The following is a 9,140-nucleotide window of genomic DNA, read 5'->3' as shown; positions in this document are numbered from 1 at the left end:
ATTTGGAAGTGAAATGAAAATTTCACAGATAATTGTTACAAATGTTACAGGTTGTTACAAATGTTACAGGAAAAAAGCCTTTTAAAAAGACCAAAAAACGGAATTAATAAGGTTTCATAGGGGTTACAAGGTTTTTTACAGCATTGTTTTCAGCATTGTTACAAATGGTTTTCGGGGAAAACGAATTGAAAAAAAAATTTTCACAGAAATTGTTACAATTGTTACAGGTTGGGTTTCAAGTTTTTACAGCACAAGCCTTTAAAAAAGCTCAAAAACGGAATAAATAAGATTACATAGATTTTTACAATTTTTTACAGCATTGTTCAAAAGTTACGAAGGGTTTTAGGGAAAGAATGAAAAATTTTTACAGATAATTGTTACAAAAAGTTAAAGGGTTTTTCAAAGGGTTTTTTGCACAAGCCCTTAAAAAAGGTCCCGAAAACGGGAAAAAATAAGGTTTCATTTGGGTTTTTAAAGGTTTTTTACGTATTTGTTACGCATTGTTACAAATGTTACGAAGGTTTGAGAATGAAATGAAAAAATTTCACAGATAAAATTGTTTACAAATGTTACAGGTTGTTACAAGTGTTACAGAAAAGCCTTGAAAAATGACAACAAAAAATCGGAATTAAATAAGGTTACATGGATGTTCTACATAGGTTTGTTACGTAGTTGTTACAGCATGGTTAAAATGTTACGAAGGATAAAGAATGAAATAAAAATTTCACAGATAATGTTTACAAATGTTACAGGTTGTTACAAGTGTTTACAGGACAAGCCTTTGAACAATGACGAAAAAATAGGAATTATAAGGTTACATGTTGTTACAAGGTTGTTAACGTAGTTGTTTTAAAGCAAATTGTTACAATGTTCACGAAGGATAAGAATGATATAAATATTTCACATGATAATTGTGGTTACCCCAAATGTTACAGGTTGTTACAAGTGTTTACAGGAAAAAGCCTTGAAAATGACCAAAAATCGGGAATTTAATAAGGTTACATGGATGTTACAAGGTTGTTACGTATGTTGTTACAGCATTTGTTACAAATGTTACGAAGGATGAGAATGAAATGAAATTTCACAGATAATTGGGGTTACAAATGTTACAGGTTGTTACAAGTGTTACAGCACAAGCCCTTAAAAATGGTTTGAAAACGGGGAATTAATAAAGGGTTACATAGATGTTTAAAGCCTTGTTACAGCATTGTTAAGCATTGTTACAAATTGTTACTAAGAATTTGGAGTGAAATGAAAATTTCACAGATAATGTTACAAATGTTACAGGTTGTTACAAATGTTTAACAGAAAAAGCCTTGAAAAATGACCAAAAATCGGAATTAATAAGGTTATCATGTTGTTACAGGTTTGTTAACAGCATTGTTACAGCAATTGTTACAAAATGTTTACGAGAATTGAGATTGAAATGAAATTTCACAGATAATGTGTTACAGATTTGTTTCAGGTTGTTACAAGTGTTACAGCCCACAAGACTTAAAAATAGTCAGGAAAACGGGAAGAAATAAGGTTAACATAGATGTTTACAAGGTTTGTTACGTAGTTGTTACAGCATTGTTACAATGTTACGAAGGTTGAGAATTGAAATGAAAATTTCACAGATAATTGTTACAAAATGTTAAGGTTTTTTACAAGTGTTACAGCACAAGACTTTTAAAAAATAGGTCAGAAAAACGGAAATTAAATAAAGTTACATAGATGTTACAAGGTTGTTACGGCCGATTAGTTTTACAGCATTGTTACAAATGTTTTACGAAGGTTTAGAATGAAATGAAAATTTCACACGAAAAATTTTTTTTAAAAAAAATGTTTAAAAGGTTTTTTAACAAGTGGGTTTTTAAAAAATGGCCTTAAAAAAGGCCAAATATCGGGAAATTTAAAAAGGTTTACATAGATTTTTTACAAGCGGGTTTTTACAATTAGGGTTTTTTAAAAAAGCAAAAGGGTTAAAAAGTTACGCCAAAAATTTGGGGGTTTTTTAAAAAGAAACCAAATTTTTTTGAACTTTTTACCAATTTATTTTTTAAAAAACACTTTTAAATATAGGAATTTTAAAATGTTAAAAGCCTTTATAAAGTGTTACATTTTGGTGTTTTTGTTTTTTGTTTTCTTTTTGAAGTTATTTTTTTTGTAACAATTAATTTAGAGAGTTTCATTAAATTTGGGCCCAAATTTTTTGCCCTACGTGCGTTTTGTATTATTCTGTCCTTTCAAAAATGGTGATCTGGCTTTTCAAAAACTTCAAAATTGTTTAATTAAAAAAACTCCTTTTTTTTTACCTTTTGGGTTCATAGATGATTTGGGTTCATTTTTGGAAAAAATTTTGCACCGTTTAATTTTTTCATTTTTCCAAATTTTTTTTTCCCATCTTCTTTTTCCAAATTAACTGTTCAAAAATCTTTGGAAACCTTCACTAATTTTGCCCAAATTACAACCCTTCTTTTGCTTTTTTTATATTGGGCTTTTGGTATTTTGAGGGTTTTTTTTAAAACCTTGGTTTGGGGTTTTAAATTTTCACAAAATTTTTAATAATAATTTTTTTTCAAAAACCTTTGGTTTTTTTTTGGTTCCGGGGTTTGTCATTTTTTTGAAAACCTTTCCAAAAAGGGAAATTTTGGGGATTCCCGGGAAAAAACTTTTAAAAAAAGTTGGGAAATCTTTGGGTTGGGGAAAATTTTTCTTTGTGAAATTTGGGTAGAGGGAATTCAGGTCATTTTTTTAATTTGGGTTTTCCAACGTTTTTTTAAAATATTGTCTGTCAAAACCTTTTTTTTGTAAATTAAAAGAAATCCTATTAAAAATTTGGTTTTAAAAATTTCGAACCCCCATTTAAAAAGTATTAAATTTAGAAACAAAAAATGAATTTAATTTTTACAGCGATTTTGTTTTACAGCGGGGAAAATTAAAGGGGGGAAAATTAACAGAAAAAAAGATATGGACGCAGGGCCCAATGGAAAGGGGAACCAAAAGGGCCAAAACATTTAATTTTTCACCTTTATTTCAAAAGATGGATTAAAGGCCTTTAAAAACGTTTTTCATTTTTAAAATGGTTTTGAAACAAAAGGGAAATTTTTCCCGTTTTACAGTGTTGTTAAAAAATCAAACAAGGATTTGGTGTAATTGGGGTTAATACAAGTTTATTAAAATTGGGAGGCCCAAAAGAAAAGGGGTTTTCTAACGATGATTTTTAATGCATTTCCCTACCAATTACATTTTTTAAAAAATCTCCAACGCAAGGAAAAATTTCCCTTCCCAAAAAAAATGGGTACGGCATATATAAGAAAAAGGTGGTTATGGGCCCAACATTTGGAGGGGGAACCTTTTTTAAAGGGATTTTCGCTTTTAAAATTTTTGGGACTTTTAATTTAATTTGCCCCGGGTTTTACTACTTTTTGGGCCTTTTAAAAGGGAAAAATTTAATTTTTTGGGTTTTCCCAAAGGAAAACCATGCGTGGTCTATGGGGAATCAGTTTTCTATAAGGCAATATTAAAACTTTGATTTATGCGATTTTCCCGGCATGTCAATAATTCTGGCTCTGGCTTTTTTTTGCCTCTTAACGGATCTTTAAATTATTGGGTACGGCTTATGACGCCCAGCGTGTCAATGGAAACCAGGGGATCAATAATGGCAATATTGAAAAAAGTTGGTTGAATGGAAAGTTTACAAAGTATCGGGTTAAAAATTTGAAAAAGATTTATAAATTAAAATTTGAAACCACAAACGTACTAACTTCCAGTATTTGTAATTTGTTAATTTGCAGTTGAAGTTTAACAATTGGACTTATTTTTTAAACGTGTTTTTATATCTCTATGTCATTCATATTTAATTGGATGCCAAGTAATCCTGCTGGCAGAACATGAGATGTCTGTTTTGTATCAGAATCATGCTTCTGTATTTAAAACATTACATATCTATTGTACTAGCATGTTTTGTTTAGGAGGTTGATAATATTGTTGTTATAAATTGTTTTCAGATGGTCGGAGGAAAACGATTTGAATTAGAGCCTTGGCGCAAAACAAGAGATTGGAACGAAAAAGTAATGATGCGTGTTATATTTTGATAAAAGTTCATTTAGATATTTATTTAAAAAAAATCATTTCAATAAAGATTCAATATTCAAAAGGTTTATTTTGATTGAAATTTTCCATATTTTCACTCTTTTGGGTAGCAGGACGTGTTAAATAAAGTATATAACTCTATTGGATGTATCTTGATAAAAGTCATGGTACTTTCTATTCGAAAGAAAGAATGATGTTTGTAGAAAGGCATTACAGTAATCATAAGAAACAGTGCAACAAACTTATACAAGTTTTGATTTTTTTTTTAGTTTATTCCGTCATTTTTTTTTTACTATACATTCTTTAACATAGATAAAATATCCACGGTCTTAGCTTTAAGTATTGTCATATCTTTAAATATGGATACGTATTTACGGTCTTACCTTTAAATATTGTCTCATTTTCAAATATGGATATGTATTCACGGTCTTAGCTTTAAGTATTGTTAAATATTTCTTAGCTTTAGCTGTGGATACGTATTCACGGTCTTAGCAGCAATTATCGCTATCCTATAAAAGTAACCTTATTCAGTTATAAAAGCAACATTGTCACTTTATCTTAAAAACAAAACTGTTACATGTTATTAATTTCCTTATTGTTTACAAACATAACATCCCAGCTAGATAAATTTTGAAGTTCTTATCTTCTTTAGATTATTTTAGTCGAATTCTGATTTCATTTGAATTTATCATTCATTATATATCAAAGAACTTACTTTTTGAATTATTTCAGTTTCTTAAACGAGCTTACAGAAGATGTTAGTGTCATTTAAACCTTTCCGGATTTGAACATCTCGGAGGGCTCGAATCTTGATGATCGGTCCAGTTGGAGCCGGCAAGTCAAGTTTTATAACACTATCAACTCCATATTCAGAGGTCGTATTTAACACAGAGGGCAGGCAGTGGCAGCGCAGAACAAAGTTTAACGACCGCTGTATGGTTTCTTTTTTCTAGTCCTTATGCACCATCTCTAATTTCATAAAAGTTCAAATATATATGTACATTAACTCACCCACTCATACACTCACTGTTGACAATAAGTGTCGTGTTGTCTCTTGCATTGTTACTAAGAGTACCTATCATGTAGAAAACCCCGTTTAGTTATTAAATAGATAAATACAGAATCCCTAAAGAAAGCCCAACACGGCAAAAGATTAAGATTAAACCTTAATTTTTTAAGCTGTATGTTTCTTTCTGTTTCAGTACACTCCTTATTTCGTGAGAGTTCGATCCGGGGCTAATTTGAACTTTAAACTGTGTGACACACGTGGGTTAGAAGAATCGCAGGGGCTAGATGTTCTTGAATGTAACTGCTTACTGGAAGGAAATGTACCTGAATATTATCAGGTAATTAGAGAAAACTGTAATATCATAAAGTATGTTCAGTGAATATCACTGATCTTGTTTAATTTACTTTACTATTTAAATGAAATATAAATAAATTTGACATATCCAGCATGAAAGTATTTAAGATTAAATTTTCTGAAGAATAAAAGCAGAGATGTTGAGATTGTAGGTGAAATGCTATTTATGTTTGTCAAAGTATCAGTAATACTTCCCAACTCTCTGTTCCAAATGCGCTTTGCAGTTTTTACATTTTTTTGTTCATTAAGTAAATACGACATTTAATTGTGTAAACGATGTGAATTAAACACAAGCTACCAAGAAGTTCGGTTATATTTTTGGAAATGGTTAGGGTTATAGTTAAATGCTTACATTTTAAAATCATTAAATAATCAATCTCATTTAAATTATATCGTTTTCGCAGCGTTACTCTTAGCAACCCAGCAAAGGGTAGTGAAACGACAGTAAGGATGATTTTAATAAGATTGTTAAATAAACATTATTCATTTGAATGATATGACTGCGATTATGCTCAACAGCGGCAGCGCAGCCGATAAGTTAACGCGTTGGATAAGTTACCTAAAGATTGCTTGTATCATAGTTTGGGGACCTTTCTGTTGAAAAAGTGTCAGAGTTAAATCGTATACATATACATGCACAGTGCGGTAACTGGAGTGCAGGTATCAGTTACCCGCACTCCAGATCATGCCCGTTGATTGGCTCATTTTTGCTGGGGTTTACATATTGTGACGGCAGAGAAAGGGAAAGCGGCAGAAATATCATATTCAGATGCTCGATCATTAGTTACTTTTTCCCGGGGTTTACAATTGTGACAACAGGGAACGTGTTTTTATGTTTGACTATGATACAAAAGAGAAAGAACACCAAAACACTCGGCAATCTGATTTATACTCGGGGCTACGCCCCCTCGTACAAATCAGATAGCCTCGTGTTTCGGTGCTCTTTCTATTACTTAAACCCGTTGATTTCGTGAGCAAGAGACTTTACACTAATTGGTTGGTTCTACTATAGAAATAAGTATCAACTGACCGTAGCATTTAAATAAATTTAATTCAATACATATTTTCCACGTCATGTTTTTTTTTATTAAACATTCTAAATTGTAGTTCAATCCAGCAGCGCCCATTTCCGCAGACCATGACGGTTATATATCAAAACCAACTCTTGAAGATAAAGTGCATTGTGTGGTTTTTGTTCTAGATTCTACTACACTTGAAGTTTTGCCAGCCAAAATTCTACAAAAAATGAAAAGTTTCCAAACACTTATGAACCAAAAAGGTATTTTATGTCCTATGCCAAAATACATTTTATTTACACATTTATTTTTCCGTGTAAACACAAGTTTGGCTAACAAACTGAATAGATTTAAATTGAGTAAAATATTGAAGATGATAATGTATCACGTGATTTCAAATGTAATATCACCATAGCACTAAGTATAAAGATTGCTTACATGGAATACCCGGTACCGACAACATGTGATTAAACATTTGCTAAAAAGCTTCTTCTTTTTTTTTAAATAGTTACAGTACATTTTCGAAAGCCATGCACACTTGTCAGTGGTGGCCGCTTTATTGCTGAGTACACAGTGCTATCGTTTGCAAGCTGGTGCTAAATTCAAACAAACCACAGCTAGTACTCTAAGAAACTGACAATATTCACAAACACTTGGGGTTTGGAGCTCAAAACGCCTTTAAAATCCAAATAAAATGCATATTTGTCAATCCCAGCACATGTACTGATCATATATATCAAAAAAACTTAATATAAGCCGTTTTGAAAAAAAATCATATTTCAACATCTATAATAATACACAAGATAAAAATGTTAACCGGAAAAAATCCGCAACCCATACCGTCATAATCACCATGTATTTTATTCTATTTCCAATATTTTCACATAATCCTTTGGTCCATCGACACAGAAGATATGATTCTTGACGATGATGGTCAATTTTAAACTTTGTCGGACGGTAATATAAACAATGCATCAGCCGAAATAAACATCAAGATTATCGCCGTTTTTCTCCATTGACAAAATCTTTCGATAAATTCAAACGTGCCAGTTGGCTATGAACGAAGCCATCCGATTATGTGGTTCCCAAACTTAAAAGCGCTGCGCATTTTGCACACGGCAAAGCTGAGGCCACATAATCGGATAGCTTCGTTCATAGCCGACTGGTCCATTGAATTTATCGAAAGATTATGTCAATGGAAAAAAACGGCGATAATCTTGATGTTTATTTCGGCTGTTGCATTGTTTATATTACCGTCGAAGTTTAAATTGACCATCATTGAAGTCAGCGACTTTAGAAACACTTTAAAAGGTTCGGTTTGTATTACAGGTATATCCTGGTGCAGTTCTCTTTATTTCTGAAATGTTTGATCTGCTTCTGAAGTATACATTGTACTGTACTAATATTTTGTATGAATAAAGATTAACCCATTATACGGTATTACAATTTTAGTAGCATTGTTGGAAAAATGACCTATTTTAGCAAGAAACTGACCAGTGTAAAAAATCATGTGCATGGTATGCAAAAATTTAACATTTCACTAAACCTTATAGTGGACATTGTCTATGTTTCACATTGATGTCCCTTATGATGTCCTTAATATGAAAATGTTATTAGTGGTCCCGGTGTGATGCACAATCACGGTAAAACAGCAAAGTATGTACATTGGTAATATGTAGCATCGTATTTAACACGTTATTTAAATCATGCCTCAAAGCATGCAGGTTCAAAATTGTCTCCTCCTGGGGTTCACTTAGTTCACACAGACTTAAATAGGAAGCGTATCTAAATTCTTATCTATTCCTCCGAAATTACTTGTCTGATAGCTTATAGATATATGGCATGCAGCATTGCCTAATGGATATCTACAAACATTGTATAAACCATGCCTCTGATGTCAGACATGACCCGCCGGGCAAGCATAGCATTTAGAAAAGTCGCAACGTTTGAGATGGACTACACCGTTCTGCGATTTACACGTGCAGTGCTAATACTATAAGAATCTTACACTGGCTGTCGGTACAGACCGGAATATCTAGCTCGAGGGTGACTGTTTACGGCGGTAACGAGGCTCAGCCGGGTTTCCGCTAAACAGTTACCCGAGAGCACGTATCAATTATTTTCAGAACAGAAATTACGAAAACTAATATTCTCATTACGCACTTTTTTCTTATAGTAGTGTATGAACGTACAACTCCATTCATAACGGTTAAGTGACGTCATCCTAAGAACACAATTCATTCTTAGAAGGCGCGCAGCAATGACGTCGTTTTAAAGCACGCGAATTGACTTACATAGGGGTGTAGGACAGGGTTTTCTTCCATCTCAGACAGGATTGAATTGCGTTCTTAGGATGACGTCACTTAACCGTTTTGAATGAAATTGTCAGTTCATACGCTACTATTAGTAAAAAGTGCGTCATGAGAATATCCGTTTTTGTAATTTCTGTTTAAAAATAATTGATATGTTATATGCAAGAAAAAGAATCAAACACCGGCTGCCGGTACAGACAGGAATATCTAGCTCTCGGGTGACTGTTTACGGCGGAAACTCGGCAGAGTCTCGTTACCGCCGTAAACAGTCACCCTCGAGCTAGATATTCCGGTCTGTACCGGCAGCCGGTGTAAGATTCTTATATTCTTGCATCTCAGACAGGGTTAACTTATCTACCGTTTACACCGGTG

General features: G+C 32.7%; 1 long non-coding RNA gene across 1 annotated transcript; it reads left to right on the top strand.

The window, feature by feature from the left end:
* The first annotated feature begins 4,877 nt into the window (after positions 1-4,877).
* LOC132752947 (uncharacterized) lies at positions 4,878-6,728 on the top strand. Its single transcript, XR_009628877.1, has 3 exons — positions 4,878-5,010; positions 5,280-5,423; positions 6,548-6,728. It is a non-coding gene; the product is annotated as an uncharacterized LOC132752947 (long non-coding RNA).
* Positions 6,729-9,140: the final 2,412 nt, after the last annotated feature.

This window comes from Ruditapes philippinarum, unplaced genomic scaffold (genome assembly GCF_026571515.1).
Source record: "Ruditapes philippinarum isolate M1 unplaced genomic scaffold, ASM2657151v2 ctg1863_1_1_1_1, whole genome shotgun sequence".
Lineage (NCBI taxonomy): Eukaryota > Metazoa > Mollusca > Bivalvia > Venerida > Veneridae > Ruditapes > Ruditapes philippinarum.
The sequence above is the reverse complement of the archived record's forward strand: the minus strand, read 5'-3'. Positions and strand labels throughout refer to the sequence as shown.